Source organism: Microcaecilia unicolor, chromosome 2, assembly GCF_901765095.1.
Source record: "Microcaecilia unicolor chromosome 2, aMicUni1.1, whole genome shotgun sequence".
Classification (NCBI taxonomy): domain Eukaryota; kingdom Metazoa; phylum Chordata; class Amphibia; order Gymnophiona; family Siphonopidae; genus Microcaecilia; species Microcaecilia unicolor.
In genome coordinates, this window is record NC_044032.1 from 457078530 (window position 1) to 457095741 (window position 17212).

A 17212-nucleotide genomic window follows, 5' to 3' on the forward strand; every position below is an offset into this window, starting at 1 on the left:
ATTGCACATCAATTATCAGCCTTAGACAACAATATCTGAGACACAGGAGGAGAGGTATTTCAGAAGAACCTAATTAAAAGGTTTATCTAAAAAAGCTATGTTTTAACTCCTATTTTAAAATTCTTGTAAAAGGATTCCAGTTGAAATTCAAGGGGAAGCAAATTCCACAATGCATTGTGCATATTCTCATCCTTTTGAAAATGTTGAAGCATGTTATGCACAAGAGCAGATCTGTGTGGGACAGGATCAAATATCCCTAAAAGCTGCCTGAATAATTTTTGCAGTATGAAATATTTGCCAAAATATTGTGAGTCAGGAGTTTTTCAGAACAGAGTTTTGAATTCCTGCTCTGTTGACATTTCAGAATGCTATGGTATTCTAACTGATTATTTTTTTTTCATACATATAAAGGCCATGATTTGTCAACTAAAATTTATTGAAAACTAGAGAACTCAAAAAAAATCTAACAAAGCAGTGGGGATTTGGGGGGATTTAGGTGGTATGAAAGTTCATTGTATAACTGAAAGCTAATTTGGATTGAGATGCATGCAAAGACATCTGCAGAGCTTTTCAAGTTTTACAATTTGCCTATTTTGCCTCACTCTTCTGGTTATTGTGACGTGGATGGGAACTGAAACAATCATGTCAAATTTTAGGACAAATGAACCATTCCTGGCAATATAAGTGAGCAAAAATCATTCTTTAGTAAACATGCTAGCATAAGCTTAAACACTGTGACGTCAGTGCACCTCTACGATGAACATTATATTGGATTGCAACTGATAGAGTTTCAGTGTAACTTGAGGTGCCAGAGTGTAATTGCTTGAAAGAACTCCTGTACTGATCAGCAACACCCATTTCCAGTGTATATTGTTTAAATAATTAATGCCTTATTCAGATAAATATCACCTCTTGTTTTGACTTATGATGTTTCACATCAGTAGAAGAAACCCAAGAGTGGTCAGTGATCTAGGTTCATAAAAAGGTTCTCTAGAGGGAATGCTTCCCCCAGGTACAGGCGTATCTGCCTGTAGCAACCACCTTCCCTTTTTGTTGTTGAATCCTCCATGCTGGTGGCCACCAGGTCTTTGCTGCCTGATCTCAGAACCTGAAGCGAGAACCATAAGGTAAAAGAATCCCAGTGGAAACACAAGTGCAGGGCACTCACCAGTGAGAAGCAAGGCAGAAGTAAGATTGAGATCTAGCAGGACCTAAAGAAAGATTAATAAGCACTGAGAGGAATAGAATGTGAGAGAAAGCAGACAGTTAAAACACAAGACAACGCCAAGTAGTGAAGACCAAACTCTGGTAAGGAAACCAAACAGTAACTAGGTGTACATAGGAGTGCAGAAAACAGCAGCCATGGTTCAAAGAGGCATGGCTAACTTGCATGGTAAGGCACACTGCTGCTACCAGCTGGTAGGAGGTCTGAAGTTCACCACCCCAACAAAACACTCCCAGAAGTGGAACCCCTGCAGGCTGAAGGTAAACTTCACAAATGCTTTGTTTCCCATATTGATAATATCTTGGCAACATTTTTTAAATCTCTGTCTGAATAGTATTAACCCAACAGTAGACCAGCCAGTCTTGGAAAATAGATTGTTTTGCACTTTTATGCTAAAATAGGATTGGCAGAAAGTCCATTTTCAGATTGATGTGAAAAAACCCCAAATGTAAATCACAATTCTTTTTTTCATAAAGCCTGTTTTGTTTTTTTTGTTTTTTTAATTAATGACAGAGTTTTTATTTTCTTTTTGTTCAGTACACTGTTGTCTGCTTTTGTTTTTTCCTAAACAATGCGATTATACTAACGCCCTGTTTCTTCCTCCTCTCTCATTTCCTCCCTTGAACAGAAGGAGAGCTCGGCCTGGAACTTAACGCAGATGTGGAACCAAAAAATATGGACTCAGAGCTATTCATTTTTTATTGGGATCACCCAAAGTTCAAAGCATTTGGCTGCTGGAAAGGACACAGGGCAAAAACCTACTAGAGAGAGGACTGTGTCATCACTCTATTTGGCAGAGATTATAAAATGCCATGTGGAAGACAGAAAATGTTATTCTCAGCTGAGTTACAAGATGTTCTGACCATCTGCCCAACACATATGGTTTTATGCAGCCAACATGTGGAACCTGCAACACTGCAGAGAGTTAATAACAGTCACATGCTGGATTGTGGCTTCCAGTGGTAGATTGCGCAATATAGAAACTACTGTAAACAAGAAAATATGAATCAGATTTTGTGGGGCACATACAGGTAAAATATAACCTATTTAGAGATGTATAAACTTAAAAAAACAAAAGTTTGCCAGCAAGTGCAATGAGGCCACACAAAGTTTATAGATTTGTCAGATTAGTTTGTGAAATTTGAGGCCTGTTTAGTAAATTATGATAATGCACATGCATGCGGTAAACCATTCTTATAACAAATCACTGCATGCTATTTGGAAATAATTTGCAATATGTAAACTTTCACATGCTATCACCTAAACCAGTGTTTCTCAAGTCCGGTCCTGGACTACCCCTTGCCAATCAGGTTTTCAGGATATCCACAATGAATATGCATGAACTTGATTTGTATACACTGTCTCTATTATATTTAAATCTCTTTCATGCATATTCATTGTGGATATCCTGAAAACCTGATTGGCAAGGGGTACTTCAGGACTGGACTTGGGAAACACTGTCCTAACCCAAAGGTCAGGCACAAGGTGGACATGGCAATGTCCTGTGCTTCATGTGGATATACGAAAAGCATCTCATTGCCATTCTGAATAGTCCAGCTCTTGAAAACCCATTGCATATGTAGCTAATGTTCCACTAGGAGTATCAAAGAAGTACAATAGTACACAAAATACAACAATGAAAAGAAGCACAAAAGGGTCTCCAGAACTGAAACAAAGTCTTTATTGTGAATGACCCGACATGGGCCGTGTTTCGGCTCTCAACTGCACCTGCCTCAGGGGTCAAAGTGGATGTTTCTATTGGTTTTAATATGAATGTACCAAAAGAACTGCATTGGAATCCTCAGTAAGAATATCAAACGCTCCAAAGAAGTTGCTATGGGGACAGGGGCAGCCATGAACAGATATGAAACACATTTTTGCTATTCAATGCTGTGTTCAGATCTTCCCCAGCTTTTTAGGGAAGCTCAGCAAAATTTTCCTACTAAATCTAAGGAAAATATCAATATTATCTCAGACTCGAATGAGGCTGAAATTTGTTGGTTCAAGTTCAATCTCATACTTTTTGCAGTAGCACAGTGTTGCTTGATCCTATAGCATACTATGGAAGTAATTTTATAAAGCTTTAAGTGCCATGTATTTGCATAGTAATGGCAAGAATAAAAATACGTTGAGCATGATACAAATTGACATCATTTAAAAGGTTCCTAAAGTAGAAAGGTCTGAGCCTACATAAGGGGTGTGTTCTGGGTGGGGAATAGGTGAGATATAAAATACTTACTTTAGAATATCAGTAGACACCAATGTCATCAGGAATGGGAGCACACCCTTATACTTGCTGTAAAGGATGTGTAATAAAATGAATTGATTCACAAATCTTTTTAATGTGCAGGTATAATTTTAAATACAGTGCGCATTTTGCTGAAGCTCAACGTTGTTGTGGCTGCTCCCTAGTCCTAGTATTTTTGGAAAGAGTAAACAAGCAATTCATATCTACCCGTTCCACTCCACTCATTATTTTATAGACCTCTATCATATCTCACCTCAGCCATCTTTTCTCCAACCTGAAGAGCCCTAGCTGCTTTACACTTTCCTCATAGGGAAGTCATCCCATCCCCTTTATCATTTTCATCACCTTTCTCTGTACCTTTTCTAATTCCACTATAGAGGTATATCTTTTTTGAGATGTGGTAACCAGAATTGCACACCGTATTTGAGATGTGATCTCACCATAGAGCGATACAAAGGCATTATAAAGTCCTCATTTTTGTTTTCCATTCCTTTTCTAATAATACCTAACATTCTCTTTGCTTTCTTAGCCTCTGTCGCACACTGAGCAGAAGGTTTCAACGTATCATCAATGATGACACCTAGATCCCTTTCATGGTCAGTGACTCCTAATGTGGATCCTTGCATCACGTTGCTATAGTTCAGGTTCCTCTTTCCCACATGCATCACTTTGCACTTGCTCACATTAAATGTTACCTGCCATTTGGATGCCCAGTCTCCCAGTCTCATAAGCTCCTCTTGTAATTTTTCACAACCTTTTGTGATTTAACAACCTTGAATAACTCTGTGTCGTCAGCAAAGCTAATTACCTCACTAGTTACTCCCATCTCTAGATCTTTTATAAATATGTTAAAAAGCAGCGGTTCCAGCACAGACCCCCGGGGAACGCCACTACCTACCCTTCTCCATTGAGAATAGTAACTATTTAACCCTACTCTCTGGCCCCCTTTTACCAAGCTGTGACAAAAGGGGGCCTGCATTGGCATCGGCACGTGTTTTACACATGTGCCGAGGCCCCCTTTTACCACAGCTGGTAAAAGGGCCGGTCTTGCTTTCCTTCAGGAAATGGCCAGGTGGCAAGTAAAGCACTTGCCGTGTGGCCATTTCGGGAGGAGCCCTTACTGTCACCCATTGAGGTGGTGGTAAGGGCTCCCGTGCTAACCTGGAAGTAACCGGGCAGCATGCGGCACTGCCCGATTACCGCTGGGTAGTATCCGGCGCTACAAATTTACGTAGTGCCGGAAATGATGGTGCAGTAGGGGTGGAAAGTACCAATGGGCTGCTGCGGTAGCTCGGCGGTACTTCCTAAATAGTGAGCGGTAAGCCTGCGGTAGCCCAGTGGTACTTCCTAAATAGCGAGCGGTAAGCCCGCGTTGGGCTTACCGCTGCTTAGTAAAAGAAGCCCTCAGTTTTTAATCCACAATATAACACTACCTCCTATCCCATGACTCTCCAATTTCCTCTGGAGTAGATTCATTGATGCCTATCTCTTTGGTCATCTGAGTTTGTTTCTGACCAGACTTCAGTTGATTGAGTGCAGATAACTTTCTTGAGTAGTGAAAGACTTCCGCTTACGAGATAGTAAGTTCACCTAAACTTGTTTTCACATTGGCGTCCATAGTATTTTTGAAAAACAAAAGATAGACATTTTTCTTTTTCGAAAATGACCTTCTTTTCTGTTCAGAATTTGAACATGGAAATAAAGTATAATGTTAGGCACCGTATATAGAATTCCCTAGAATGTGATCCGTGTACTCAGTAACTATCAGAGCTCACAAGGATCAGAACCATGAAAGCACTTGATCTTATGCATGGTGATGTTTGTTGTCTAATGAAGGTTCCTTGACCTAAACAGAACAGGATTCTATATAGGTTGCCAGAAGTTAGGCATTTGAATTTGCATGCTCTGGGCAGATGCATGTGCAAATCATAAATACATAAGCCCTCCAAAACTCAAAAAAAAAACCCTATTATACCCACATATAGGTGACACCTGCAGCCATAAGGGCTATTGTAGTGGTGTACAGTTGTGTACAGTAAGTTCTTGGTGGGTTTTTGTAGGGCTCCCCATACAATATAAGGGGATAAGGATGAGAGCTTTTATATGAAATCCACTACAGTGCCCCCTAGAGTGCCCTAGAGCTCTGCTGGGATGTCTGTGTGACCAGTCTTCTAAGAATGCTGGCCCCTTATACATCCCAATAACTTGTTTTTGTATGTTTTTCCCTAAGCACAAAAGACATATAGCAAATGGCCATTTTCAAAACAAAAAGTTAGACATTTTCCTGGTTTAAAAATAGCCATGTTCTCTACTGGATTTTTATACTATTTTCCTAAAACATCTAAAATTGGATTTAGACATAATATCAAAAATGCTCCTTCACATTTTCTTATGCTATATTGATATTACTGCCATTTTAGCATTACTACCTAGCCATTTTTGTTTGTTTATAAATGTTCGAGCTAAAAGTCAGTAAATGTCATTCAAACAATGCAATTAACATTTTGCAGTCACTACGAATTCTCAGAGTATCCACTCTCAGCTTTAACACAGGCCTGCCCTTCAGTCACTTTGGGAAGTTCTTAACAGCCTTGTCGATTGGTCCCTTTGGCAGGCTGTCCCAGATCTTCTGCAACATTTCCATGAGTTTGGCGATTGTTTGCCTCTTTGGGTGGAGCTTATGATAGGCCCTCAAATATTGAACCCCAAACAAAAGTCTACGTCACTGTGACATCATTAACAGTAAGCTAGTACCCCTTTTTTCCAAGTAATGGTAGTTTTACATTGCAAACATTTTTGAACTCATTAAAATCACTGGGTGGTCACACTAAAAAGTCTATAACTTCACCATGTTTAAAGATAATCTCATTCCACTTGGTACATAAACATAAATAGTAACAACAAACACAGCTTTAAAATTTGCTGAGAAAACAGCAAAGAAACTCTAGGGTTTTACTTTTTTTTCTTCACTCTGTAGAATCCAGAGGATAGTGCTTAATATTGGTACCTTCCACTGTCTTCAGACAGTGCTGAATATTGGTGCTAAAGATACCTGCATCCCCAGTATGTCTCTAGTCTCACTTATTTTTAACTGGTTAACTTTTGACAGGACATTGAATTATCTGGTCAAAAGGTAATTTGGTCAGCAGCCCCACATTTTCAAAACAATGATTTGTCTGGTTAACTCCTTGAACTTAACTGGATAAGTCATTTCAATATGAAACCCAGGGTTCTTAATGTGGAGAAAATATACATGGGACAGTTACCAGGATGGTAGACTACAAAAGGGTATTTCATTTTTATTTCATTTGTTACACTTATAACTCAGTTGTTCAACTATCAATAGTGGTTTCTTCCTGGCCTTGCACACTCTCAGACCAAAATCTAGGCATGTTTCAACAGTGCAACTGAACATTTGACCTACCATTCTCTTGGCTGTGACGATGTAAGCTTAGGAGGAGCGGCCTAGTGGTTAGGGTGGGGGACTTTGGTCCTGAGGAACTGAGTTCAATTCCCACTTCAGGCACAGGCAGCTCCTTGAGACTCTGGGCAAGTCGATTAACCCTCCATTGCTCCATGTAAGCCGTATTGAGCCTGCCATGAGTGGGAAAGCACGGGGTACAAATGTAACAAAAAAAATGTCCTTCTCAAAATATGATCCTGCCTGATAATTGTCTTCCTTGGTTGCCCATTGTGGTACCTGTCCTTTGTATCTCTAATTTTCATTTTCTTCTCTAGTACCTGTACTCCGATTGCAACCTATTGTTGATGTAGTCTCTGTGCTCAAATAGCCCTCTTCATGAAAAACAACTATTCTGACTTGGTTCTCCTATGACAAATACTGAAATTTGGATTTCATGGCTTTTGGTATACTGACCAACCAGTATAAAATGTGCAAGCATCTGATATCATGCTGATATCTGCCAGAAGAATATAGTTCCTGCATCAGGCTAAAGTCTAATGGGACTTACCGGCTTATTATTACTTCTGCTTTATCCAATTCACTAAGGGGGTCTTTTTAGCTTGCAGTAGAAATCAGCTGGCAGTAAATGTAGAGACACCGGTGTTTACCGCCAGCTGATTTCTACCCTGAGCTAAAAATGATACTGCAGTTTAGTAAAAGACCCCTGTGCTGATTAGCTGATTTCAATCTTTATATGTGACACAATTTCATATTCACCATTAACATCATGTAGTTACCTACAAGTCTACCCAGACAGTGCAAGATGGTGACTTAAATGAATGCAGACAGAATCCGTATGAATACAAGATGATGTCTGCAACAAAATGATATATAACAACTGCCATATATTTCCCCAAGCTATAGATCTACATGTATTTTACGTAGCCGATGAAGGAAAAGACTTATGCACACCACTGTATATATACAAATGTAAATAATCAACATCTGACAATAATAGCAAGATATAAATCATAGACATAAATGTATAACTGTATATAAATGAATAATTATCCATTGATCTAGAAAGCAAACCTGAATATGACTTAAATAAATCCAGTCTTGACAGAAGTTGTAAATTACTAATACAGCCAAAAATTCCACTCTATGAAAGTTGTCTTAAAAGCCATCTGTTTTTTTTACTGTTCACTGGAAAGTTAAATAAACCTTCCTTTCTTCAATCTTACCGGTAGCTAATTTGACATAGAGAAGCTAAGATACCTAAAAGATGTGAGCTATGTCATCTTTAAGGATGGCATTACTAACAAAAGAAAGTCTGACATGACCTCAGTATATCCTTAGGCCAGCAAAATAAAACATGGCGGCCTCCCTTCTACTAAAATGCCCCAGGTTCAGGTACTCCCACCAATTTTAGGGCTGGATTTTATAAGTGGTGCTGAAATATCAGCACCGACTAAAAAAAACACGCTGGCCATTCTATAAACGGTGTTCAAAGTTAGATGTCATTTATAGAATACACAGCTACATTTGTGCACGACCATTACATCAATGAAAGCTTGGTGTAAATCCCCTCATCTAAATGAGGTGAGGATCCCTAACAGCACACATAAATTATGGGAAAACCATGATCCACACATGTCCCTCCCTCCCATAGGCATGTCCCCTTTTTGGAATCGTGCATAAAATTTATGCGTGGATCCGGGCATGTAATAATACATGCATAATTTTTAATTAATGCCAATTAGGACTGGTAATGCATTGTTACCACCCAATAGTTGGCACTGATTGGCTAGTTATTCAAGTAAATTACAAGCACAAATTGAGCATTTCCCAAGCAATTTAAAGCAACATTTTTAATATTAGACAGTTAGGGAGTAGTTCTAAAGGAGGTTCTAACATTTATATAGCAAATACATGCCTAAATGACTAGAATACCAGCATATATGTTTACAAAATTACATTCATAGAGTTGACAATTGGACTAAATCAAATATTTTGATGCTAAATAAACAGAAATCTAAATTATTATGATTTGCAAATTTTCAAGCAATTCCATTGACAGACTTGCTATTATCTTCAGGCAAATTACTTAAAATAGAAAACAGATCTAAGGTCCTAGGAATAATTCTTGATTCAAATTTATGTTTTGAATATCAAATTAATAAGCTTACCACAAAATTCTTTAGTTTACATCAATTTAGTACTGTTCGCTCGTCCGCAGAGCTTCAGAATAATTGTCCAAGCGATTTTACTCCCTCAAATAGATTACAGCAATTGTCTGTATGTTTTTATCTCGGCAAAGCTACATAAGAAACTGCAGTTATTGCAGAATGCATCAACATGATTGATTTTTCAATTAGGAAAGTTTCAAAGAGCAAATCCACTCTTAAAAGGTTTAAGAGCTTAAGAATGACTCTCGCATATATTTTAAAAATAGCATGTATGGTTCATAAATATTATTATGGTCAAAAATCTGAAAATATAATGCAGCTGATAACATGTCCAACAAATAGATCAAATTTAAGAAGAATATTATTATTATTACATTTGTACCCCGCGCTTTCCCACTCAAAGCAGGTTCAAAGCGGCTTACACAGTAATAGGGATTGCAGAGTATTGATAAATAAAAATAAGTTAAGTATAGCAGAATAATGAAAGAGATAGGTAGGTAGTGATGGGCAAGGGAGAAAGAGGTGGAGGAGCTATGAACAAGGGGTAGGTGAGCCTGGGAGAAGGGGGAGGTGTAGGGGAGAGGGAGTGGGACACGGGATAAGCAAGGGAAATATGGTGGAAGATGAAATCTAGGGCATTGATGTTTCCTGGATATATGTTGGATAGATGGGTTCATAAGATTAGCTGTGGTCATTTGGGTAGGCTTGTTTGAATAGATGGGTCTTTAGTAATTTCCAGAAGGGTATATAGTTACTGATTGAACGGATAAGTCTGGGTAGGGCATTCCAGAGTTGGTTTCCCAAAAAGGAGAAGTTGGATCCATAATAGGTTTTGTACTTGAGTCCTTTACAATTGGGGTAATGCAGATTGAGGTAAGTTCGCGAAGTTTCAGACCTGTTTCTGGTTTGAAGGTCAATCAGATTGAACATATAGCCTGGAGATTCATCGTAGATAATCTTGTGGATTAATGTGTGGACCTTGAAATTGATTTGTTCTCTGATAGGGAGCCAGTGAAGTATTTCACGAAGAGGTGTTGCGCTCTCGAATCGTGATTTGCCAAAAATGAGTCTTGCTCCTGTATTCTGGGCAGTCTGAAGTTTTTTTCAGGATATGGGCCTTGCAGCCTAAAAAAATACTATTACAGTAGTCGGCATGGGTAAGTACCGAGGATTGCACCAAGTTCCAAAATGTTTTCAGGGGGAGAAGTAGTTTAAGGCGTTTCAGTATCCACATCAGGTTGAACATTTTCTTTGTAGTGGATTTTGCATGATTTTCGAGCAAGAGATGGTTGTCTAATGTTACTCCAAGGATTTTCAGGTTGTCTGATATAGGGATTGTGATGTCGGAGGTGTTAAGATTGGTTGGGAGGAGCGTGGAGTGTTGAGATGAGAGGATTAGGCATTGAATTTTTTCTTTGTTCATTTTCATCATAAAGGAGTTGGCCCAAGAGGTTAAGATCTTCATGCCCGTAGATATTTTGTCAAAGATTTCTGTTAGATTAGATTTGAAGGGAATATATATGGTGATGTCATCGACGTAAATGAAAGGGTTGAGACCATGTCTGAATAAAGCTCTGGCTAGGGGGATCATCATAAGATTGAAGAGGATCGGAGATAGAGGGCATCCTCGAGGTACACCACAGTTTGGTGACCAGGGAGATGATAAAGTTGAAGTTGATTTAACTTGGTAAGATCTTGAGGTGATGAAGCCCTTTATCCAATTAATGATATTTCCACTGATCCCAAGTTTATCCAGTAGTTTGGTTAGGATATTATGATATACCATGTCAAATGCACTGGACAAATCAAATATATAGTTTAAAATTAGATTTTCATTCCTTAAGAAATAAGTGATTTAAATCAATTTGGGAACTGTCTTTTTTATATTAGAATACAAAAAATTGGAATGACCTTCCTTCTCAAATTCATCAAATTCCATTTAGTTTACCTTTTAAGAAACCACTAAAAGCATATCTTTTTGAAAATCAAAAGGTTTGATAATTCCAGTTGTTTTGATGTAACCAATTTATTGTAACTCCTTGTTTTGTTGTGAACTGCTTTGCATTCATATAGATAAAAGTGGTATGCAAGACCTGTAATGGAACAGAATAGTAAATGCTGAAAATCCAGTTACACAGTGTTCTGTAAATACATGTGCATCTTCCATAGCATGTATTTTATGGCAGGTGGATAAATGGGTGGCATCTGGATGGAGCATGGGTGTGACTCACACTTATGCATGTGGGCTGAAAAAAAGGGGCAGAGAGAGGGGCAGATCCTGGATGGCGGAGCGAGAGAGAGGGCAAACCCTGGATGGATGGGAGAGGGAGGGCAAATTGTGGATTGAAGGGGCAGAGAGAAAGGGCAGACAGTGGATGGAAGGGATAGAAAGGGCAGACAGTGAATGGATGGGGGAGAGAGAGAGGGCAGACAGGGGCAGATGGTGGATGGATCATGGAAGCGGCAGGGAGAGAGGGCAGACAATGGATGGAGGGGACAGCAGAGAGGGCAGACACTGTATGGCAGAGAGAGACCGAAGACAGATGCTGGATGGAAGGAAAACAGTGAAAAGAAGATGAGGAAAGCAGAAACCAGAGACAACAAACTGTAAATAAAATATATATTTTTATTTTTTTTGCTCTAGGATAGTAGTATTGTAGATGTGTTAATAAATATTTATAATAGAACATGTAAACAAGGTAATCTTTTTATTGGACTAATTTTAATACATTTTGGCAAACTTTCGGAGAACAAAACGCCCTTCCTCAGGTCAGGATAGGATACTGTAACAGTACTATACTATATTGACCTGAGGAAGAATGTTTTGGCCTCTGAAAGCTAACTGGCGCTAGTAGAGGAGTGGCCTAGTGGTTAGGGTGATGGACTTTGGTCCTGGGGAACTGAGTTCAATTCCTGGCGTGATGGACTTTGGTCCTGGGGAACTGAGTTCAATTCCCGGCACAGGCAGCTCCTTGTGACTCTGGGGAAATCACTTAACCCTCCATTGCCTGCCGCATTGAGCCTGCCATGAGTGGGAAAGTGCGGGGTACAAATGTAACAAAAATAAATCTATTAGTCCAATAAAATGGTATTATTTTATTTTCTATATTTGTTTTATTTCTATTTGTTAATTTGTAAAGTGGTGATTGGTATTTGTTAGTTTTTTTTTCAAATTTACATCTGCTGTCTTTATATTTTGCACAGTACTAGGGGACATTTTCTGTTTCTGTGGTGTTGAATTGTATGCAGAGTCTGGCATCTTGGGGGTTCAGTTTAATTTTTGTCTAAATAGAAAGTTTAAATATTACTACTTATTCTATAGTGGATTAGGGTGTATCTGTGTTTGTGAAAAAGACATGGCTTTCAGTTGGCATTGACTGTGGAGGATCGACGATCTGTACTATTTTGCCTGGTTTCATTTTACAATAGGTGAATTGATGTTCTAGTGCTCACTGTAGTGTTTTAAGATGTTTTCCTTTTCTTTGTGTGATTCGTAGAAATGACTGCTTATGGTATGGTAGAATTGCTCTATAGGTCCTGAGTGTTTTGTATTCTCGGCATACCTAGTACTGGATTTTGGAGGGGGGGGTGTTAAAAAATGACCGGGAGTGAGGGAGGGGGGCCTTGGAGCTGGGAGGCAGGGAGGCCTTGGAGCTGGGGAGGAGGGAGGGAGGGAGGGGGGCCTTGGAGCTCGGAGGGAGCGGCCCGGGAGCTCGGAGGGAGGGATGTCCGGCCCTGGAGCTAGGGTGGGGGTGGAGCTAGGGTGGGGGTGGAGCAAGGATGGGGCAGGGCTAGGGTGGGCCCCCATCAAATTGGTCTGCATAGGGCCCCGCACTTGCTAAGACCGGCCCTGCCTATTTAGGTACCCTCCAGTTATTCTCCTACAGGGCTTTTAGGTGATGAGTCCTTGTAGGGACACTATGGTTATTATGAAATTGTTTTTGTTAAATATACAGTATTAGAGATTCGAGGAGACATGTAAAAGTGGGAGCATCAGTGCATGGTAAAGTGTCTGTTTTAGTGTAAATTGTCCTCAGATACTATTCAAAGTGATACAATGGAGACTGTATCAGTGGGGAGTGAACAGATAGAAGAGAGTGGCTTGCACATACAATAATACCTGCGGCGGTGAAAGCAGATAGGAGTGAAGTGATTTGCATGTACAACACTACCTGCAGCAGTGAATAGCAGCTCTGTAGTGACAATTACGGCTAGAGTGAAACGTGCGGTGGAGATTCATTTCATTCAGCATTCTGAGAGGTGACGCCATGGTTCATTGTGACAGCCAGGATAAGTGGTGTAAAGGGCGCACATCTGTACCATTATCCTCAGATAGGAGGTCTCCACTTCATCTGCCGTTCTTCTATTGTAGGTTGTGCAGCACCGAATAGGGAAACTGAGAGACAGTAAAACTTAAACTTAGCAGCATCTGTGCTGTGGCAGGGTCAGATCTTCCCTTGCTCCTGTTGTGGTGGCTGTGCATCAGTATTGTGCTGACGCGACCTCACAGTCTTGCCGGAGCTTGCGAGAACTCTTGTGAGGCATGCTGGGAATGGTTGGGTTCTGGGTGGTAGCTGGGACCAGGTGAGAGCAGGGTCTCTTAGATCTAGGAGACAGTGCAAGGCTATCCAAACAATAGAGAAGAGAGCAGGCTCTTTACATCCAGGGAGGCAACGGGCTCTTTAAATCCAGGGGTCCCTGCTGCCAGTGGTACTGATTGGCTTAAAGCATCGGCGCCTTACCTATTCTTGGAGCTCAGCTTCCTGGTTTGTTCAGCCTCAGGTGCTGGTCGTGAGTGTTGAGTCCCAGCCAGCAGCGGTGTCAGTGTTACTGGTTTATTCCTTGCTGCTCTGATGCTTGTCCTGCGCATGACCTCTGTGCATCCGCTGGCTGACCCAACTCGCTCCTCCACTTAGCGTTGACCATGAGGATGGGTCTCGTTGTGAGCAGTGCGGAAGGGTCAGTGTCCCTTCCCCCGATGCAGTTTAGTGAGTTTCTGGTTAGATGCTGGTTGGCTCCTCCACGCAATGCCTGCCCTGAAGGTGGATCTCGAGGATCCCAGCAGCCATGGTGCAGGAGGAGTCAGCGTCTCGCTTGCCAATGTGACCCAGAAGTTTCCAGTCAGCAGTCTTCCGGTTGCTCAGCTTCCAGCAGCGTTTGGAGCTATCTGGCTCTGGGGATGCTAGGAGTTAGTCGCTTCCGTGGCTTCCTAGTTAGCTACAATTGTTTACTCTGGTATTGGTAGCATGGAATTTTGCCACTATTTGGGATTATGCCAGGTACTTGTGACCTGGATTGGCTACTGTTGGAAGATACTGGGCTAGATGGACCATTGGTCTGATCTGGTATGGCTATTCTTATGTTATATTTGTTAACTGGGAATATTTCTCCCTAGAGTATGGCAGAGTTTAGTTTTGTTTAAGTTTTTATTTCAGAGAGGACTCTTATATTGGCAAGCACAGTCAGCAAATATTTAGGCAGACTCTTACTGGAAACAGACGAATCATTTGACAATCCATAGAAAAAACTACTTAAAGGTCTGTCACCTCACTTTGAACTCTGAAAAACTGCTATAAACATATTGGTTAATATCTGCATATACATGACTCCTGGTTATTTATGCACCAATAGCTTTGTTTCTGGAGTTTTTCCTGGTTTGTATGCTGCTGTTGTCTCCAGACATACAATTTTAAGAAAGCGTGGGAATCAACCATGAATTATCACCATGAAAATACTGAAAGAAAGTGCTCTAGGCTAGGTCCTGGTGACGCTCTGTTAGTTCTTTTTCCTCTGAGGAAATTCCATGCAAAACCATACTCCACTGCCTATAACTGAACCAGTTTCTAACCTCCAGATGCCCAGTTTGTTGATGAATTTTCTGTTGAGAAAGGTGTCAAAGTTTTTTTTTTTAATTTAAGCACACCACATTTATCACTCTCCTTGGTGATCTCTGCAGTGATATCAATCAGATTTGCTTGACATGATCTCCCCCTAGTGAAATCAGGTTGCCTCTGATCCTGTAGTGTGATATGCTTCCGATAGTTCACAATCTCCTTTTTTTTAACATCGGTTCCACTAACAATAACACTAACAGACCCAGCTTTGCTTGCCTTCTTACTGCTTCCATGATTATGAAAAAAAGACTACATCTGACTCTTTTCAGTCCTCTGCCTTTGAGACCTTTTCTGTCTCCAAAGAGAGATGGAACAATATTTTCAGTGGTGTTAACAGCAACTCTGCAACCTCCGTTAATATCTTGGATGCAGTTCATCAGGTCTCTCTGCTTCACCCACTTTCAGATTTGTTAGTTCTAGCTGTTTCATAAATAAATTGGGGTCTAGCTCTTTCAGAGTTTTGGCATGTGTAATGGTTCAGTATTTCTATTTTTCCCCATTATCCTACTCATATCCACATATTTCTCTCCTTTACCAATCAGTGTTACAGTCTCACATCTGCACTTCCTCCTTTCATAAAACTTTATTTTAAAAACATTCTTATTTATTTACATGTTTGCATTAGCACTGAATTAGGATCAAGGATTTAGCTCACACCTTTTCACTGAATGCTCAGGGCCCTACTCATGAATTTGAGTCCCAAGTTTTCAACACTGAAAACCCCTATCGCCTAGTGAAAATTTTATTTTGTTCAATGTTGATTTCTGTTATTAACACGGTTTTCTGTGACAACTACTTGATGCATGTTGTGAACAGAGCTCCAAGGTTGTACTGATGCAATGGAGGTGTGCAGTGACTTGCCTATGTTGCTTTTTCCAAACTAATCAACATGAAAAAAAAAAACAATACAGTATTTTGAATGGGAATAAATCCCAAATAAATGATTTTGCATTATGAGAATTATATTCAAATTGCAAATGATACTGAAACAATTACAAAGTACATGCAAGAAAAAAAAAAAGTTGCCTGCACCCAAATAATTATAAACATACGTGTTACTATGAATAAATCTCAAAAGGCTCTAGCACATCTTCTCTACGTGATACTATATTTGTCCACACTGAGCCCAGATATTCAATGCTGGGCTGTTTCCGGTGGCCAGCATTGAATATCCGGTTTATTTTTGGCTGGTTGAAACTTAACTGGCCAAGTCGATATTCAGTGCTACCTGGTTAAGCTTGAACCGGCCAAAGATAGGCCTGGTATTCAAGTGGCCAAATATGGCTGCCAAAGTTTCGCTGAAAATTGGCAGATAGCCAGTTATTTTGCATGATATAACTAGCTAGCCGCTGGTCAGGTCATAGCCGGCCTTGTCCTGCTGAAAATTTGTGGCTAGCCGGTTATGGGGCATTTAACTGGACAGGTGCCGATCTTGGCCAGTTAAATGCTTTTGAATATTGGGAGGTTTCTGTTTAAACCAGAATAAAATAAACTTTATTTTACATTGTTACCTATTTTTTTTTCCATTTGTTCTTTTATCCTCTTGGTTTTACCTTGTGTTTACATCAGCTTTTCCGAGTTTTTCCTTGACTATTCCTGTGATTCCTTATTAGGTGCATTTTGTTCAGGCTAAAGCACCTGTCTGTCTATCCATAGTAACATAGTAACATAGTAGATGACAGCAGAAAAAGACCTGCACGGTCCATCTAGTCTGCCCACGATAAACTTATATGTGTATACCTTACCTTGATTTGTACCTGTCTTATTCAGGGCACAGACCGTATAAGTCTGTCCAACAGTATTTCCCGCCTCCCAACCACCAGTCCCACCTCCCATCACCGGCTCTGGCACAGACCCCGTATAAGTCTGCCCTCCCCTATCCTAGCCTCTCAACCACCAACCCCTCTTCCCCCCGCCACCCAATTTCAGCTAAGCTTCTGTGGATTAATTTCAGCTAAGCTTCTGTGGATGGATAGCCATTCAGATAATGGCGATGGAGAGTGTGTGTGAAGAACTTGACCCCACTACCAGAGGAGGAGCAGGTAATCTGAACAAGTAGGGGCCTCAAGGACTCTAAACACTGTTGCATAAGAAAATAGATTTATGGTGGCATTATCATAAATACACTGATAGTGACCATAGCCCCTACTGGCAGAGCAGAGGAAAAGCCATAACAAAGTGCTGCAATGTCCGTGCTGGTGGGGGGACCCAACCCCTGCTGGCAGAAGAAGATAAGAAAAGCTATGAATGTGG